The 20,420-nt window shown below is 37.7% G+C and overlaps 1 protein-coding gene and 1 long non-coding RNA gene across 3 annotated transcripts in view; one reads left to right on the plus strand and one right to left on the minus strand.

Moving 5' to 3' along the window:
• Positions 1-479: 479 nt before the first annotated feature.
• Positions 480-20,420, plus strand: part of LOC108043750 — a 130,365-nt gene continuing 110,424 nt past the window's right edge. The window contains exons 1-2 of one of the 2 annotated variants that reach the window (XM_044460506.1): positions 480-798; positions 4,702-5,635. The gene's annotated coding sequence lies outside the window, so the exon portion shown is untranslated. Of the gene's footprint in view, positions 799-3,076; positions 3,129-4,701; positions 5,636-20,420 lie in introns of those variants that run through there. The other variant, XM_044460507.1, reaches the window with a different exon arrangement.
• Positions 17,338-17,879, minus strand: LOC108041090. Its single transcript, XR_001769105.2, has 2 exons — positions 17,827-17,879; positions 17,338-17,764 (listed from the first exon to the last, which is right to left on the minus strand). It is a non-coding gene; the product is annotated as an uncharacterized LOC108041090 (long non-coding RNA).

Here is a 20,420-nt window from a genome sequence, read left to right on the forward strand (position 1 = left end):
TACATTTAAAAAATCTATGCTACCACTAAATCATTGTGTTTCATTCACGTTTTGGAGCGGCAATCTAAAATGCAATAAATAAGTAACATTGGACAATGTGTAACCGTTGGTCTTAGTATTTAAACCAAAACATTAGAAATGGTAAACAAAATATAGTCGAAAGCTTGGAAAAGCTCGCTCCCGAAAAGTGTCCTGTTCAGCTTGCTGAATGTGGATCCAAAGCTCTAGGACTTTCTCTTCCCTTACGGCTTTCTCTTAAAACAAAAGCTTTCACCAGAAAGCTCTCGCAGGGATGCTGTAATAGGCAGAAGTTCGCTGCCAACATCCTCGGATCTCTGCTGCCATTCCGGGCTGCTTCGTTCGCTCCTCGATTTTTTCGTCCTGGCCTCGTCGTTCTTGGCCTGATGTTGTAGTAGGTCCGGCCACCGTCGAAAGCCTGGCTAGTTAACCACGGCGTTTCAGTCAAGCTCCAGCATCCGTTCACTGAGGCGGCCCGATGCTGCTACGCTCTTCGAAAAATCCCAGAGACGAGCAACGCGTTCGGTCGGTTGTCTGTGTGTGTCAGTGGGTGAACAGTGCGTATGAGCGATTTTTGGTGGCACTAAAGGAGGCCGAAAACGAACCGGTGGACCTTAAAGTTGTTGGGTAAACAACGAAAAGTCGGTTACGCGTGGCGAAAAACGGGTTGCGGATTAAATAAACAAGGCCAAGACCAAAGTAAAAGTGCACAAACTGGAGAAGAATCCTAAAAACTTCCAAAGTTATCCAAAGTTATAAGCAAAAACCAAAGCCAAAAATGTAAGCTCAGGTATAATGTGATTCCCAACGCAATCAAAGCACCTAGAAAATCCAAAAAATTCTTGTACCACAGAAAATCTGAAAGAAACAGTTTATCATAATTTAAAAAAGCCCGTTTTAAAATAAAAAACCAAAATATATTTTTATTCTATTTGGAATCCAAAAAATGTTATAACAAAACGCTTTAAAAACGAAAAAAAAACAAAGCCTGCCAAAGAATATAGACCTTTTAAGTTTTGAACTCCGAAAATATGAACCCTACAAATTGCACAGAAATACCGGAAAGATTTGAAAACATTGAATAAACCATTATTTTTTGAACAACAAAATACGACCACAAATGTAAATCAGTAAACAAAATTCAAATAAAGCATGGAAAAGTAATGTTCACAACAACCAAAAATGGCAAGACAAAATACAAAGTTCGAATTTTCGCCAATAAACTTTCCGGTCTTCGGTGCAGGATTTTATTGATAAATTGGGAGGAATCTCTCTCCAGTACTGACTTGTGTTCGATTTTCAAGTAACCGAATAGTTGGCATAGTTTTTGCTCTAAATGCCGAGCGAAGGCCATAAAAACATATTGGCAACATTTCAAACTCTCCAAAGTTCTTTTACCTTTGGCCCAGTGCAAGACCCAAAACAACAGCACACAAACAGGCAAACAAACAAACAAACTGGCAAACAAAAACCATTTCGCCCAATAAATCATTGAGAAAAACCAGTAGGGAAACTTGTGAAGAAGACGAAACTTTTTGTTTTATATATTTTTGTAAACGGGAATGTGAGCAGCAAAAGTTGAGGAAGTCATAGGAATTAGTTTTGGAATATGGCCGGACAGCATAACGTTTACGCAATGTTGGTTTAGATCCGAAATATATTTGTGTTTGAAAGAAACTACTTTCTGTAAAATTTGCATTAATTTCTGTGTGCTGTAAGTGATGTGTACCAAGATTGCTTAGTTTTTGGGAGAAGAAAACTTTTTTTCTCTGGCCAATCTCCAGGGATAAATCAAGTTGCAGGTTCGTTTACCTAATCGCAACACATTCGCAAAGCCATCTGGCCCCAGAATCACAAAGTGGCCAGCAGACAGCAGACGCCCTGCAGGATATTTGAACTGGACTCTGAAAATTCTCGGGCATCGTCTCTCATCAACTTAAATTGTGGGAAATTAATCAAGTTGAAAAGGTTTCTTCTGTTCGGCCTGCGAAGTCGCCACAAAAGATTGCGCCTCGAGTTACGGGGCGGTTCGGTTCGGTTGCCCTTTGTTTTCTGTTATTGTTATGGCCTCCAAAGTCTGGCTCTGACTCACAAGACAAGTCAACATGCGAAGGGCGAACCTTTTTTGTTGCTGCCAAAAAACCTTTGCTTTGCATTCAAGCGGAAATTAAAGCAACTGCACAGAAAGAAAGTCTGCAAAATTGCCACTCGCTCGTGGTACATTTTTAAAGACAAAGTATCTTATTTTTGTGGCTAAGGGATTTCTTAAAATAAAAATATATAATTTAAAATATATCGAGGACTTTGAATTTTAAAAATAATAAATATTGCATTAATAAATGCAAAAGCTTCTAACAAAAGGACGTAAACGACATAAAACAAGAATTTTAATTAAATGTATTATATAAAATATTACATTATTAAACTGAAACTAAAAAGGAGTCCATATAAGGTTTTCAATTATATGTTTTATCAAATCAAGTCTCAGAAAAAATATTCCGTGTTTTATTTAGTTTGGCTTGAAATGAAAAATATTGTGCCCACTTGAACAAAAATCAAATTTGGTTATCTAGTGAAGAAAAGAGTAAGCTCTGAAATTGTTTTCTCTTGAAATTGATATATGATTTTTTAAGTGTGCTCTACAAGGCAGTAAAAGCAAAAGGCCGTTGGGCGATTTTCCCCACACTGCACAAATTGAAATTGTGTTCCTCAAAGCCTCGAGCCATCAGCCATATACAAACGCACACACACATACAGCGAAAGGACACGTGTAACACTTTCTGCAAAGAAAAAAAAGGACCTTAAAGCGAGCCTTAAACGCCAGGCAGAGATTCAGATTTTCGCCTTTCTGGGTCAACGCCTGGTTGACATTTTAGCCCGGCGCAGAGTTCATGGAAACCCTTTTTAATTAATACAGTCTGTGCAGCAGAAGCCCCTCTCCAGTTGAAACCTCATTAAAATGCGTTCGAAAATGAGACCACAGACTGTGAACATTTTGTGTTTGTGCAGCTCTTGGGCCGCAGCCGCATTTTTAAAGCGCGAAATCATAAAACGACAGTTGATGAATTTTTATTATCATTATTTTTTATGGGCACCCACTCGGTCCACAGGTATTTAATACAATTTGATTAATTAGCGCGCTCAAAAATATGTCACCGGTTCTGAAAGGGCAATAAAATGTAGAGCCTCATTAGCTGAGCCGCCAGTGCAGAAGCTCAATAGCCGATTCAAGTATTGCCTGATTAATTTTAAGCTGCTTGTGTGTGCGATATTATACTTATAGTTAAAATACAGCTCTTAAAGTGACCAATTCTCATAAATAATGATTTTGCGCAGACTGTTCGACTGGGAAATTATTATTTGATTGAGACTTAACTGCAACTAATTGCCAGCAGGTTGACTTTGATTCTGAAATATTATTCGTCAATAAATTCATTGAAATAAAGACCACAAATTGATTTATTTGTGCACAGTATTTATTTGTTGGTCTCGAAAATTTCCAAGCAAATATTGAATTTAAGCACAACGTTTTCTGTTTAATCCCCATTACATTTTACGTTATTCCAGGCCATAAAGGAACACAAGTGCATGTAATATTTTTGCGTCGCGTAATTTCGAAATAAACCATTTACGTTTTGCGTTGGCAAAAAACCATCAAAAATAAATGAAGCATAAATGCCAAGAGCACACACAAAAAAAATGAAGAAAATTCGTTGAGACTGAGGAATGTGAAGGGGCGAAGTGATTTAATTTTTCTGTAATTTTCTTTATGGTTCCTTTTTTTATTTTGTAAATCTCCCAGCGACAAACACCGGGGAAGTATGGCGGAATCTTTGGGGGGAGAGTAAATAGGTTTTGCGAGGAATTAGAAACACGAAACGCCATTTGGCGGCAAAAATAACCGGAAGGAATTATAGCAGGCCTCGCCTGCCGTCTCTCTCACTCCGCCTGCACCCCGTCTCTTTCTAACGCGGGCATTTGCGAAGAGGAAATTAAATGTTTTACTGTCTGCGGCGAGAGATGAGAACACAATTATAATTTCATGCAGGCGACAGCAGGAAGAAAATACTTGGAATAAAATCAGGGAAAATGGAAAACATTTTCACATTTTTTGCAGGCGTGAGAATGTTGCATTTTGGGTTTGTGAAAATGTTTCCATATACACCAGGTAATGTCCTGTTAAGAGGATCAGTTTAAAAGGCGGAAGAGCATGAGGAAATGGCGGGCAGAGAGTGAGAAACTGAAAGGCGGAAGCGTGGAAATTAAGTAATATGCGAGGCGCAAAGAGCTTGGAATTAAATTAAAAAGGAAATTAAAGCGTTATCAAATGGAAAGGGATCAGGACTAAAAGGCAAAAGATGATATTAGTTATTATCCACAAAGCGCATTAAGTGTCTAATTTCTCAGTCAGTTTAAGTTTTGAAGATAAATGCCCGTTTTAAAATCTTCACAAATTAAAAAATACTAAAATTATTTTTTTTCTTTTCTTGGACATTTAAAAAAAATCCTAAAAAATATATACATTTTTGACGGACTCTTCCTGTCAATAACGATACTATACAAACTTTAAAAAAACTTTTCCCATTTTATAAAAACCCACATGCCAAATGTATTTTACTAATTCAATTTTTCTTTCTCTTCTCTCCACCCATTTTCACGTTCCATTTTGCCACACCACAACAGAAGCATCAACATCAACCGGAAATCAACTAAATTGTCGTCACTCCAATCAAGTGGAAATTTGATTAAAAAAAAGGAGAGAAGGGAGGCTAAAGTAAAAGAATTGAAGGGAGAACAGAGGAAAATTTGATAAATTCGAGAAAAGGCAATAGACGAGTGCGAAAGGAAAATAGAGTGCGGGTCTATCAAAAAGGTAGCAGAAAAGGAAATCAACACGCACGCACATGAACGAGTTCTGTTGCACGGGTACAGCAAAACATTAAAAATCAGCGGAGCGTAAAACTTACACAAAGCTTGAAAAAAAAATTCAGAATCCCACGTGAACAAAGAGGACGAAAAAATACAAAGCTACACTACAAATAAAAATACAAATACAACAGAGTAACGAAGTGAAAGAACAATTTTTAGTGGAAAAAATTAAAAGATTTCACTGGGGCACAAAAAAAAAGAGTAAGCCAGAAAAAAGGAGAGCGAACAACAAGGACGAACCAGCTGACGGCCAGGACATATAAACGTCTTTCTTCTCCCTTGGGCTAGAGCACGAAATTAAGTGCAGATTATCAGAAGATTATATTTTAATAGCATTTCAAGCTGTTTCCCTTGGCCAACAAAGGCGAGACAGGACCTCCAGGACCGCCAAGACTCCCGAAGAAGGCTGACCCCGGAGTGTGTGTGTATGTGCTACAAGTGCGGCTTATTGCATGATTACCACCAAGGATATTTTTCGGGCCTCCGTTTCTGGATCCTGTGCCCGGGAATAGCTAAGCAAACATATAAGCGTGCCAGAAATTGAAATTAAAGAAGGAATTAAGTGTCGCGAGTGTGTGTGTGTCGACTTAATAAATATCCGGTGCTAGTGCCTGTGAGTGTTTGTACACTGAAAGCCAAATATCAAGTATACGCCCAGCCTTGGGAAAACTACGGACGAAAGCAACAGGTATGTACAAGATTTCATCTTATCTTTTCACTCACAGGTTATTTTTCTTAGTGGTTAATGGTTTTTGGATTATGTCCCGTATTTATTTGCTTAGACACATTTGCCACCTGTATTAGATGCTAAAATGAAACTCACAGGGGATGTAAAAACGAAGTTCAATTTCAATTTGACAGTTGTTAATACTTCCTTAACACAAAAATATTTTATTTACGAAACCACACATATTTGATTTCTCCTTCTTAGAATAAAAAGCAAGCACATTAACTTGTGCACATTGTATATACTTTCTTTTCATACCGAATTAAAGTTCTCCTTCGCATCTGCTTGATACATTCGCATTTTTGTAATGCCTCATAAAATATGCAGCAATTTTCCGGTCTCGTATTTTTCAAAGGCTTTCGCACAATCCGCCGCAATGTCTGAAAGTCATTTAAGAAACTTTTTTCGGTATCCACCAAATCCTAAGCCACAGCAACTCCGTGGCCTGCACTCGACTGTTAATTAATGCCAACCGAGTTTCCGCTGCAGCATATTTAAAAACGCATTAGCTCTTTGGGCCGCTTAGGCAGCCGGGGCTGTCATAATTCCAACCGAGCATTAGGCACCATAAAGAGCGCAAATATCCTTCACACACACACACACACACACAGCCACATATGAAGGGAATATTCTTGTAATTACTTTAAATGCAAACGAACGCGCTTCGCTGTTCTCGTCTGTTGCTGAATGGAGCCTTTTCTTTTTTCGGTCGGTGTCCCGGGCCGGCATGTGTTGCTAATTTCATTTTGCGGACAGAGGAACAAAGTCACAGTGGGTGGACTTTGCTGGTGGGCGCACGACCACTGCCATTAAGTCGCAGGAGTCACAGAACGAAACTTTCATTCACGTCCAGGGCTCAGGGAGATCCTGATATTTCCACATCCACCTGACATAAAGGACACTTGCAAAAAGTGCGTTCGGTTCCATAAAAACCATCTGCATTGTGAACATTTTTTTTCGGAGCTTGACTAACAGATTTTTTAAGTATTTAACAATATTTTCGTAATTGATGTAAGCCCCATTTTATTTGTGTATGCAAATTGTTTCTGTAAATAGGAAAACAACTGTTAAACATGTTTAGTTTGCCTAATAGCAAAAGTTATGTTTTGTATGTTATAATAATTTAGTATGTTCTTTTTATAAAATGTAACATATTTTCTTTCAAAAACTGATAATTATTCAGTGTCCCAGAAACTTCTCCGATTATTGTCTGGTTTAGAGTCCAAGAGAGAATTATTATATGGGAATGGTGACTCTAAAAAATAAATACAGGGACTTGGTCACATTGAAAGAATAACTTCTTTTGAACTTTTAACCCATTTACGTACTTACACTTGGGAAAAGACCATTATGCCAAGGATTGGATGGCAGATTTTTCCCAGGTGTAATGATGATGAGACCGAATACCGCCCCCTGCTACCGGAATGGCCCATTGTTGTTGGTTGCTTTAATGTTATTTGCCTGGCTGCCATCGCCGTCTTTGGAATCTGTCACCGTTTTACGTGACAATACAGCTGCAACTTTGTGTCCTCCGTTCGCTGGGCGATGGTGTGCGATGGTGTGCGACTGCGGTGGACCGCTGCGGTGGTGCGGTGGCTCATGAAGTGGGTGGTTTCCAGGTGCTTACGGTGGCTCCTTGGTCGCTCCGCTGACCCTAAGCCAGCTTGCTGTTGTCGCATTGCGTGGCTGCTTACCTGTGGCCTCACCTGACAAAACTTTAACACAAAAATTTCATTTCAAAGTTTCGCTCTCGCTGCCTTTTGCCTTCATTTGGACCTACGCCAGATGCTTAAAACTTTCTGTACCGGGGAATGGCATGGGGCCTTTCTTTTATGGCAACTTTAGCAAATGGACATTGAGGTCGTTGTATGACTTTGGGTATTTTCTCCATCATAAATATCGCTGGCAATTTCTCCCCAGTCCTCTGACACTCTATTAGCATTGGTGAGGCAAACTCGCCTCCTGCTGAGGACAATTTTAATGTGCCTTCTTTTGAAGTTGGGAAAATTGTTGTGCGTCCTGGCGCTGAAAGGAAAATGTCGGAACTTGCTTTCGAGATCAAAGTTTGTGATTTACCTGAACTATTTTGTGTACGTACTCTCTGCATTGTAATAATTAAAGTTATTTTAATTCTGTAATTGCGATTCAAGGAATTTCTTGCTGTTTTTCCATTTGGCTTTAGTTAAATTGGTTTTTCGGCTTGCGCGAAATAAACAGCACACAATAAATTGTACAACTGCGTTTTTTACTCGCATCTCAGCTGCACTTGATCCAAATATTTATTTAACATCTGTTGTTTCACTATTTGTTGTTGCCTCTACCGTTGCGTGACTAATTAAACTGTTTAATGGCATAAATTAAAGCCACGATTGGCATTGCTGTACTTTAGGTGTTTGTTTGACATGAAAAGCCAAATATATCAAGCATTTGTTTAGCATTTAATGTGGGGAAAGTGCATGATTAAATAAAACAATTGAATTTAAGTAATTCAATTATTATAATTTAAATTTCCTGACATCGAAGCGAGCAAGTCATCGCAAGGAAGGAAACTGTTTATTTACCATAAGGTTAATTTGATATTGGAAAATGTCATGCATGAAATTGTAATGTCAATTTCTGTTTTACTCAGAGTAAATGATAATTTTATAAATGTTTCTTGTAGTTATAATAACAAAAATATGTAAATTTCATTTTTTTTAAATCAATAAGAGTCGCAGCTTAGAAATAATAAAAAAATCCTAAAGAGGTTGCTTTCTACCAGAAAGGTTATTAAACTTTAAATATTTGTTAAATAGACAACGAAATAATACAGTTGCTAAACGAGTAAACAAACTCAATGAAATAAAATCGCTTCCACTTAGTTCGATATATATTGACTGGGAATTGATAAGGCCCCCGGTGCGTTTTTTGTAAATCGACACGCTGTGGCTCACTTGAACTGAAATCTCTCCCTCCAAATAAAATTGGATCCTTTAAAGCACTACCACCGCTTCATGACGTGGTAAACACTTATTAGACGTTACAGGACGAGGACGAGGCCCAGGACTCGGAACTCAGAGTTCCGGACAGGGACCCCAGGCAATGGAGCGTGCTGCTAAGGAGTATTCAACTAATAAAAATGTCAAAACGCATGAAGCTGATGACAAGTAACGCAAAATGACAGCACAGTCGGCTGGCAGAATGGCAGGACTAACATCCTTCCACTGCGAGAAATAACGCAAATGCTTTCCAGACCATTTTGGATTTCTATTATATAAAATAATGTATATTGGAATTTAAAACGGAAGCCACTTAAAAAAATATCTATACAATAAGATTGGAATTTTCTGGTTTTTATTTATGTTTTCTTAAAGATTTTAGTAAGAAAGTTCTACACAAGGATTTTTCACCCTGTAGATCCTTGGGTTTAGGTAGAGACCAACTTGAATTCATGGCTTGTCGCATGCGGGCTTCGATGTCCCAGTGCGGGCAGCAATTTGCCACACCTGCTGGGAGTGTGTGTCTATGCGGCAGCTCCCCCACCAGGCTTTCCACCCGCAAATCTAGGTTTTCCCCAGCTAAACTTTCACAATTAAAACTTGGCACTTTCCCTCGCTTGCTGCGCACGCACGATTCGCATTCGCATTCTCACATCGCAACGCAACGCTTCAATTTTGGTCCGCTCCCCCGCTGTTTGTTTATTGGATTAAGTAGATTTATCATATCAGATGGCAAACGTTGTCTAAATTTATCCACGGCCAAACTGCCTCCACCTTTTCAGAAACACATATCAAGCGCCAACGACTTCTCGTTTTTAATTACGCTGTTTTTTCCACTGAGATCACGTACAAAATAAAATAAAAAAGAAAAAAAAACAGAAAGAAATGCGTTTGCTGGCAAAAGTTTTCTTTGCTACGTGTCCTGCCAACAGGCATTTTCAATAAATTTTCCTATGCTCGTGGAATTAATAAAAACACAGACAACTTTTGCACTTGGCCTAGCTGCAGAAGGTCAAAGTTTAGACTGAACGATAAAAACAAGTTTGCAGGTTTTAAACTTAAGTAACAATTACTTGGGATAACCGAAAATAAAAAAAGTCCTTGGACTTGGTAAAACATTTATTTTAAACATTCATTTAAGAATATACAAAATAATAGGTAGTTTTATGTTTCATATTTTTTTTAACCAAAATGTTTTTGTGGAATTAAAATTTCTTAAAACGACTTGTGAATAAATATATTGAGACATCATACATAAAACTAAAAGGTTTTTCTTATATATTGACAAAATTATTCTTCGTAATGAATTATTTGAAGCCACATTATTACCGCTTCTCGGAAAATATATTAATTTATGACCTGAAAACCAGTAATATTTCCAATTGATTTATTTTTGTCTAGGGATTCGTTCTTGATTCTTGGTAAGAGGACTTAGAGTTTCCCTAAGTAACTATATTTCATTCGCCCGCTTTCATGTGACGCGGTCGAACGACATCAAACACACCGAACAGGCGGCGTATGCGTCATATTAAGCATACGCCTACGCGGCACAAGATCCGTGCCCTGGCCCCAATTTCTCTCTCGAGCTCCAGGCTCGTCTGTTATTTAAACACAACAATTAAAACGATTTTGCGAGCGCACATACACACACGCTCGGGCTTTGTTGCTGCTGTTTATTTAGACGCAGGCATGTAGACATAACATTCAGTCCAGGAACAGGAACAAGGAGCACAGAACTCTGACTCAAGCAGAAACAAATTGAATGAACACGCGCCCCGAAAAGCGTTTAATAAACACAAAAGCAACAGCAGCAGAAACTGAAACTTAGGCCCGAAAGCGAATCTTGACTGTGGCTGTGGCCCCCTTTTTTTGGCCCAGGCTTAATGAAATGTAATGATGAGTGGGCGGCCCCCGGGCTCAAGGGGCGTGGCAGGGACATCTAGGAACACACAGAAAATGGAAGGAGAAAGTGAGAAAATGGCAGGCCTAGACAGCAGTTTTGATGTAAACTGGAAGTGTAACAAATAACAATGGTAAACTGCGTGGAAACAACAATGGAAATGGGGCAGGGGATTATGTTTTCTGGAGGGAGGGTATATATGTACAAAAGTGTATATACTGTTTGTTTTTAAATGTAACTTAAATATGTGAATATGTAGACTGTTGTTGTCTTTTGTTCGACAGCGGAAGAAGTTCGACAAATCACAACAAGATGGGGGTCTAAGCCCTTAATTACAGAACACATGTAAAACAAATACACATTTACATAAGAAAATAAAGATTAATACAGAAATAATATTAACAAAAAATTAATAGAAGAAATATTTTCAAAATTGTGATACAAATTAATTAATGAAATTCAAACTGGTGATGATTTATAAAAAAGTAAACTATATTTTAGCTTATTGCTTTACACATTTGGTGGTGCTAAGAATATTATTTTATGTTTTTATTGTATACCTAAAAAAAAGAGGGAAACATTTATCTAGAAAGGTTAAATGCCCTATTGACAACTTTGGCTTACATAAAATTAGTTTAGTCAAAGGGAGCAGAAGGAATTGGGTTTACCTTAAGGGTTAGCCCACTTCAAGGGCCCTTTGGTTAAGCAATTTAATGCGCGCACAATTAAGTCAACAACAGCAGCCAGGACTCGACTTTCGGGGTCCTTTTTGTTTCCGTTCTTTCGCTCTCTAGCACTAATTTGCATATGAAACATCCAACCCGCAACAGGAGCAGGACCACCAGCAAATTGGAGCGACATTTTTTATAACCCGGGGAACCCCCGAGCTGCGCAGTACAGTTAATGTCAACTGCATACGGTTTGCCCCATGTGTGTCGGTGTATTTCCCCCTTGTCTGCAGTCAATTGCCAACAAAAGTTTTGTTCCCCAACAACGGACGTGCATTTCATTAATCTCTTCTTGGTTTTATTTTTTCTCCCATTATTCCACATTCCGTTAATACAAGGAGCAAATCATTTTAAATGCCATATCAGCGTAAAAAATCGTAATTAACGTTAAGTGCTGATTTGTTCGGCAACATGAGAGAGTTGCTTTAACTTTTTTCATCCCGAGCCCCTCTTAACCACTGCGGTCGATTGGTTTAATCAGGGCTCTTCGATTGAAGGTTGTATTTACGCAGATATGTATATTTAACAATTTACATGGGTATTTCTGCTGAGTTATTATAGCCATGGAAAATCATTAAAACCAGTATTGGTTGTGCAGCAGATTACGGCGGAGGAAATAAGTTTAAAATTACCACACAGCAAAAAACAGATTTTTTAATATTTATTTATTTTTTTTGTGTCAAATGTGCAAATTAAAAGAGGCTTTCGGCTCAGTTCCATAAATAAAATATAATTATTATTTTAAAGTATTGTATAATGGGCCATTTGTGGGTAAATAATCTTACATCTTATTCAAGGGTGCTACGAAATTTATATTTAACTCGTGTTTAAAAATTCTTAAACAATAAATTTATTAAAACTTAAAGTTTTAATTTTCAATGCTTTAAGGAAAATAGCCAAATATCAAAAAAATCTTGTATAGAATCGAAACTATGTAGACGTACCTGTTTTAAAAAATTTTCTCTGTGCTTTTCGGTTAATTGGATTCGAAAAGCCAACGAGTTTCAGGGCCACGATTTGTTAAACAAGTCAGCATTTGTTACGACTTATCTGGGAGTTCTCCCTCGAACTCAGTCGGCACCTTGTGGAAACTGTTAACGATCTTTAAACGTCAACTGACATACATTCTCCAATGATGTGTGCGGGGGAAAGAGTGCGAAAGAATCGCCAGAAAGAGACAGGGCATGGTTGAGTGTGCCATGCGTAATGCCAAAATGTTCTACATACATTTAAGTTAAATGCCAGCCATATACAATCCTCAGAGCAGCTCCTCTTGGAAATTACGTGACACATTTCTAAGAAAGCAAAACTAATGTCACTGAGCTTCAGAGATATATATGCCGGAAAAGTAGGGGCACTGGGGTAGTTTAAGGGGTTCTGGCTTGACAAGTTGGCATCATGGAAAAAAGCTAGCCCAAACACTTTAGATGTCATTGTACCGCATTTAGATTGAGTTGCTCTCCAAAGGCGGCAGCAGCACCAGCAGCCAAAACATAACACCAACTTGAGGAGGAGAGTACGGAGTGCTTTTGGGGTTACTTTGGAATGGGTTTCCCGGCCCCCAAAACTCCCAACTCCCCACTTTTCCGCCCAACTCCCCCCGAGTGGTTAGTGTCACTTAAGACCGAGACTTTGGCACTCGCACATGCAGATGGATGCCAAGGGAGATGGATAGCGAAAATGTTTCTGTACGCTCCTTTGGGGTACCCTTAATGTGGCTGGAAATTGGTGTTTTATGAGAATGTGAGGGGTCAAATTATGTGAGATTTATCAGGCTATTTATGCTCTGTTTTGTTAAAGAATTGATATTTTAAACATGAAAGTAAACTCCAAGTTTAGTAGACAAATATTTTAATATTTTTTTTTAGTATGTATTGTGCAGATGTGTTTTTGATTGAGTAATGATTATTATATTTCCTTGAAAAAATTGTAATATACAAATCAAACAATCAATTCAATTTATGAATTAAACTTAAAAAAATAAAATTAGTTATTTGTAAGAAAACATTATCAAACTTATTTAAATTGTAAGGTGCAGAAATATATTTTAAGTAATAACAATAAGATAATTACTTATGAACCCATCCCAAACAAGAATAAATATTTACACTGTCTTTTTTTAGGGAATAGCCCCACAAATAATTGTTTTTTAATGGTTTTCCTGAGTGTCTAAAGTTTCGACCGAAAACCACCTGTCCCTTTTGCCTCCATTTCGGTTTTTGGCTTGCTAACTGCGCACTTGTAAATAATTGTCTATGTAAAGTTATACAACATCATTGCTGCTGCTTCCCCATCTTCTTTGGCCGACACGCCCCCTCAACCGCCCACTTGTGCTTCCTCTTCTTGCAAAGGTTCTAGGGCCGAGCTCTCTGCATGCGTTGTGCATAATTTGAGTGGATTTCGAGGGGTATTCAGACATTCATACATGTAGCAGCGCATTAAACATAAATTTGCAACTGCAGTGCGATAAAAAATTTATAAGTCAAACGCAAATATTTAATGTGCAAACACACATCGGCCGTAGTGGCCATATCGTAGGATATTTGCCCCGCAAATAAGCAAATATTTGTGACCGGCTTTTGGCGCCGGCTAAGCCTTAACCATCAAACACTCCACACCTGTCAACAACATTATCAATTAAATTTATGAGCCCAGTGGGCCTAAATCGCTTCTAGCTGTCTAATGAGAATATCTAACATGTTTGGCATCTCTGTGTGTTTGTATACCAATCGAAAATATTGTAAATTAAATCGCTTGAAAACTTTTAACCTGCATGGACATAAAAACGGACAGAAAGATACCAAAGCAAAAGGAAATTATAATTGTATATAATCGAAACTTTTAATTGCTTTATTAATTTAACAAATTTGATTCATTTCTAAACATGATTTTTAATTCTCATTTATTGAGTTTATTTCGTAATACGATTTGAATCTCCTATTTGCACAAAATTCTTATGAAATTAATCTGAGCTTTTTTCTATTTGTTTGTCTTCGGTAAATATTAAAATCTCAGCTAAAATGCTTTAGATGTTCACTAATTGGAAGCTTTAAATAGCAAAAGAGTTTATCAATTGAATTAATTTTTTTTTATAAAATATTTTTTTTCCACTCCACAAATTTCCTAATTTTTGTTAAATTTAAATAAATTAAAAATTATTTAGTAATTACATTCAAATGTATTTTTTTAGTTTTCTGATAAGGGACAAAAAAGTTTAACTCAGTCATCGATCTATAAACCTATTTATTGGTACAGTTAATCCCCAGTTTCCCAGGCATAAGCTCCTATGTGTGTGTGCATAACCGTATCTATCAGTGGCCAATTGATCTAGCAAATAAAGCACAAATTGTGCACTTCCGGAGTGAATGTGCAATGTGTGTCCCCCAACCCATCTCTTTGTTTCATCCGCTCTGTCGATTCGGCAGGGCATATATTTCCCATAACTGATTAACGTTCAAATTGTTATCAATTTGTAATTACGAAGGCCCTGTTGGGCTTTTGGCTCTATGCAGCGATAGAATTTCCACTTTTCTACCTGCCTCTCTTTAAACAGATACTCTTTCCATTGCGTTTTACTCCCTCCTGCTGTTTTTGCGAGGAAAGTGTTGGCTTGGCATGAAAAAGCGTTTGCGGTTGAGAGCGGCTGTTGCGGTTGTTTTCCAACACCCCCGCAGCTCGTTGAAAATGCAATTGCAGCAACAGGAAATAATACCCTAGAAAATCATTGGCGGGAAATGCTGGAAAAAATAAAAAAGGCTTAAAAAAAATAAATATCATTTAAAAACTCATCCTTACCTTCATACCTACATATTAAACTTTAAAATATTTAAATTTTGAATAAAAAATTTGCACAATTTATCAGTCATTATTTGTTAGTTCTTAACATTTAAAAGGTGTATAATAAATCAATTTTAGATAAAAACTAACCTAACCTAACTAACTATAACCTCACTTAAGTCCCCAAAAACTCAAAATTTAATAGCACCAAAGAGAACGCGTACAACGAACAAAATATCTCCTCATTCCTTGATAAGTAAGTGCTTGCAGCATTGTGATCAATTTTACAAGTTTCTAACAAGACATTGTAACTTTAAAAGATGGAAAATCCGAAAGATAAATTTGAAAAAAAGAGAAAAGGGAAATAAACAAGAGTCGGACAAATAAGCAAATCAAAATGATGCCAACGAGTGGCACGAAATCAAATTGAAATTGAAACTAGACAAAGTGAATTGGCAGGGAGCCACAGTTGCCATTGTGCCATGTGGGTATTCGAGGGGGGATAGGACACCGATGTGTTATACAATATTATCATGCTTATATAATTTGCCCGCACACACACACACACAGACACATATCGAGATGTAGAGACAAACACATGCGAAACTGCGATAAAGCTCGAGTAGCAAAGTTGAATGGCTGTCTCCATCGCAGGACGCAGAATTTTTGGGAAAGGGAATTCCGGCGTATCAAAAGTTATTGTGCCTGTGTCCCAGTATGTTCGACTGGAGCCAAGGATTATCAAAGTATTAGAGGAGCAGCGCTCCAGACTCAGATACAGACTCAGTTTTAGCTTCTGCGCCGGCTTCATCTTGAGCTTTGACTGCTCCTAAGTTTTCGCACTTTATGGGACATCGTTGTCGTTGTCGCTGTCCTGCTTGCCAAATGCCTCGGGGACTCATGTGGCAGGCTCGACTCGTCATAAAATCCCACACCAAAACACTGCGAGTGAGTAGTGCAAGCTTTAAAACTAAACAATTGCTTTAAAAGTTGAATTTAGAAAATATAGAGGCGGATATTGTTTTATAATACACATAAATACTGGTAAAAACGGTTGCTGGGCAAAGGATTAGTTTGAACCTTAAATATATATTTTTTTACTCAAAATGGTAAATTATTTTTTAATAATGTTTAAAAATATAATTTTATTATTTAAAAATAAAAACCATGTATTTAAATACTTAATAAAAATTTTACTAACCGTTTTTGATCTCAGTGCAGCCACCACAGTGAGTGGAAATCGCAGAAAACGGAAGCTGGGCCAACGCACATGCATAAGTGAAAGACAAAAGACGCCAAAAGACAAAGGCAGTGGCTAACAAGAAAATAAAAAAACATGAGATAGGGGAAAGCAATAGGAACTAACCGGGCAGGGGGCCGAAGTTAAAGGACCAGGAATTGCAACTTGCTGCGACATGTAAGAATTATTATCTGCTCTTGCACTTTCAAGTGGCCCCCAAAGAAAAAGAGAGGGAGACAATGAATAATGTCCTTGGCGCGCAATGCGGAAATGCAGGCTGCTAGGACCCAAAAGGATTCAGCAGTAGGTAAATAAAATATAGCCATAAAGGAAATATGCTTTCGCGTGCATTTCAATCGACATAAAATTTTACAACCGTCGTTTTATTTTCACTCAACAAACAAACAAACGCTCACACACAGAATCTATAAAATAAACTAACAACTTTTTCGAACTCCGGTTTTTTTTCACATTTTTGGCAACAGAAATTCCATAAATGTCTACTGCGCATTGAATTTCTGCGGTACGCGGTTGAAGGGTGTTTCCATTTTGCAACTCTCTACTAATTTGAACATTGTTTGCTGTTTCAAATATGTTCAACGCCCTCGCCTTTTCTGGCACTTATTTGGCCAAAGGCCAAATTATTTTGCCCTGGCTGGCTAACGGGGCGTATGCGTAATGTGCTGCTTTGCTAACTTCGCTTTGAAGTGGCCCACGTGAGCATAGCAAACAATGTGCCATTGGGCATTTTTCGATATTTGCGAACAGGCTGCTCACTTTGTGATGTTTTGTTTTCCTGTATCTGTGCATTTGCTATTTAATGGTGGCCAATTAAAATTTAATCAGTTTGCTAATTGAATTGCGTATTATGTGGGTCAGTTTTGGTTTTTAATGGTTTGAGAAAATTTGAAATGGAGTTGAAAATTCGTATCACTAGCTGAGATTGGAATAGTTAAATAAAATTTGGTTAGAAAATGTATTATTTGAAAAATAACATTTAGATGGCAGTAAAGCGATTATAAAACAATGTTCCAAATTAATTAAGTTTTCAAGCGAAAATGCTTTATTATGCTTAAGATAATAGGGGCTTTAAATATGGCTTTTTTAATATTTAATAAACTAAGCATAGTCGTCTAGCCTCATGAAGTCTTTTATATTAATGACTTTTTAGATCAAACTTATTTCATGATTCATTGCTGGTAAACGGTTTCAATTTGATTTTTCTCAATGCTTACATACTCTTCATCTTCCTCGTGATATGATTTCCATATGATGTGATTCTTTAAAACCATTCACTAGAGTTTTCTTTGCATAGTTCCTCGCATTCTTTGAGAGTCTTGAAAAAGTTCTTAATTCCTCTACACTTTCCGCTGGTCTGATGGCATCTATTTTTACCAAGATCGTAGGTGTATCCCTTATCTATTCTACTGCATACACCCATATATTCCACAAAAAGTTCACATTTTCCTAAAAAAACAGATATGTCAACGATAGTATTCAGTTGAATGTTTTTTGTTAACAACACGTACTTTTTGTGCCCAGTACGAAACCAAATAAATATAATGCACACACTAAGAAGAAGATCTTCATTCTGAGTTTGGTTTTGAATGCAAGCGTGTTTTTAAAGAGACAGATTAGCAAGTTTAATGAAAATATTAACACTTTAATATCTATGACTAATAAATCTCGGTTTGGTATTATATGGTTTACCCTTTTAAATAAATACAAATTTTTTTTTATTATCTGAAAGCAGTGGTTTCAAACATTTTCCTTTCATTTTGCAACTTGCCGTTTGTACATTTTTTAAACAACCCTCATATCTTTCTTTGATCAGAATTCCCCTCATCCACTTTGCGAAATAAAATCAAAACCACATTATTACCTCGCAGCCATACCAACAACATCCCCGAGTCATTTGTATTTATTTCTTTGTATCCGCAATGCAAATGAAGTTGTTCCTCTGGCTGTTACAGTTCTATCTTTGTTTTTATTATTTTTGCAATTAAATTTCATTTGTGGAAACACCCACATACCCACAAATGGAAGTGCCAGAGAGAAAAACAGCAAGAAGCAATTGCTGTGAAAGAAGTTGCCGAAAAAAAGGGGAGAAAATGCCTGTCAGGAAAAGCGGAGGGAAAAAACAACAAATAATAACGGCGTTGATTTCATTTCTCCTCTGGACCTCCGCCCTTCTGGCCCTTTATTTTGACATCCCCTTCCATTGGCCGTCACTTTTTCGAGCTATTTCCTCTTTTTTGCCCGCTTTGTTTGTCTACTTGTTAGCAGCCGCCTTGGCATTAACACGTTAAAAATTCGCCGTCCACTTGTCCGCCATGCCCTCCTCTTTTCACTATTTCCGCTTCCTTTTAAGTGAGCAATAAAAAACAAAAATCAACGAGCTTTCTGTCGCCCAACGCCTCGTTATTTGTTTGGCCATGTTTACGGAAATCATTAACATTTTCCTCGAGCTCCTAGCGCTGCTCTAATGAATTGGAACCCCCAAGAAAATGACTGAGTAAAAACAGAAAAAAATGCTACATAAAAGTAATTTGCAAATTGAAGATACAAGATGGAAGAGCCAAAGAGGAATATTTTTAGCGTCAGAGCTCTACTTTATTTTATACAAACTTTTACAAATTGTAATGTATTTGCTTTAAACTTAAATAATTTTTTGGTTTTTCCGTAATCGAATGATTTGCTTTTAGTTTATAATAAGCCACAGTTTAAAATTCAGTGAAACCATACGTGAGAATTGGTTCCGCTGATTTATGAGGCTTACTTTGAAAGTGGGTAATTGCCGTACTTTTCATACACTTTCCCCCATTTTCCAGCTTTTCCCGCACTATGATGGCCTGCTTTTCATGCCCCATAACGCGATCCCAATGGGGCTTTTCCCCCAGCCACTCGGCACAACTCAACTTAACTTTTCACTTTCAATTTGCCAGGCTCTGCGGCCCATAAAGCGGGGCATTTATGGCCAACACGCGTGGCCAACACATTGAAGCCCGCACAGCCCACCGAAAAAAGAAACTTTCATAATTCATAAGCTGCAGGCATAAATTGCCGGCTGAGAAAATCTACTAAGCTCACGGGGCATCACTCGGATTTACACTTTATAGGGGGCCAAGTGTGGTATGAGATCCGTGCGAAGGCCACAAATCATGTTTTAACAACTTAATAAGTTGGGAATCGCCGGTCCAACCAACCGAATTTGAATATTGGCCCAGAGACGGGACATGTGTCTAACATTTCTGTTTTCCTCAGCCAAATTTACCCCGGCTTCCACCTCATGACGTCCACATTTTTTCCTGCTATATCATCAGAAGTTGAAAAAAAAAAATGAAGAGGAAGATGAGAGACCACTCCTCGATGCTTTTTATTTGCGCTGGCTTTTTATGACATTTCAAGGGAAAATTTATATAATAATCATAAAAGCGGGAGAGCATGACCGTTGCGGAAATGCTGCGATTTATTTGTATTTGCAGAGTCTTTTCCGCTCACAATGTTTGTGTTTTATTTGCAGCCAATTGATTTGACTGGCGGCGGCAACTGGTAAAAGCGATGATGGGTATGGTTTTTTCTGGAAGTGGGTGTGCGTTTCCTCATGTTTTTTTGGTGCCCGGGGTTTGTTTTTGGCGACTGCGAACATAAAAGTGTAACATCATATGGCCGGAGCACTCGTCTTTCGGTGCACGAAGCCATCATTGTTGCCACTGCGGCTCACTTTATGTGGCATGAATGCTTTTATGACCGCCCACATATCGCAGGAGAAAAAGTGGGAAAACCGGGAAAAGCTTGCACGGCAGTTCAGCCGTTTCCCTGGGCATCAAATCAGGAAATGGTTGCAATTAAAGTGTAAATAATGATGCAGCTAACAATGAATTACGAGTGGCTGGGGAAAGGGAAAAGAGCGAAAGCAGTTGTTTTTGGCAAGTGTTTTATGCCATCGAAATTTTTAAGCCTAAGTGTTCTGTGCCCTTTGGTTACTAAACACAAACAAAGGAAGAAAAATGGCTTATACTGTGAAGTTAAAAAAATATACCTGCTTACAATAGTCAAATCATATTAATATAAATTTGCTTTTTCAAACTAATTAAAAATTCTATTTTTTTATTTTTTGTAA

This window comes from Drosophila rhopaloa, unplaced genomic scaffold, assembly GCF_018152115.1.
Source record: "Drosophila rhopaloa isolate 14029-0021.01 unplaced genomic scaffold, ASM1815211v1 contig_2, whole genome shotgun sequence".
Classification (NCBI taxonomy): domain Eukaryota; kingdom Metazoa; phylum Arthropoda; class Insecta; order Diptera; family Drosophilidae; genus Drosophila; species Drosophila rhopaloa.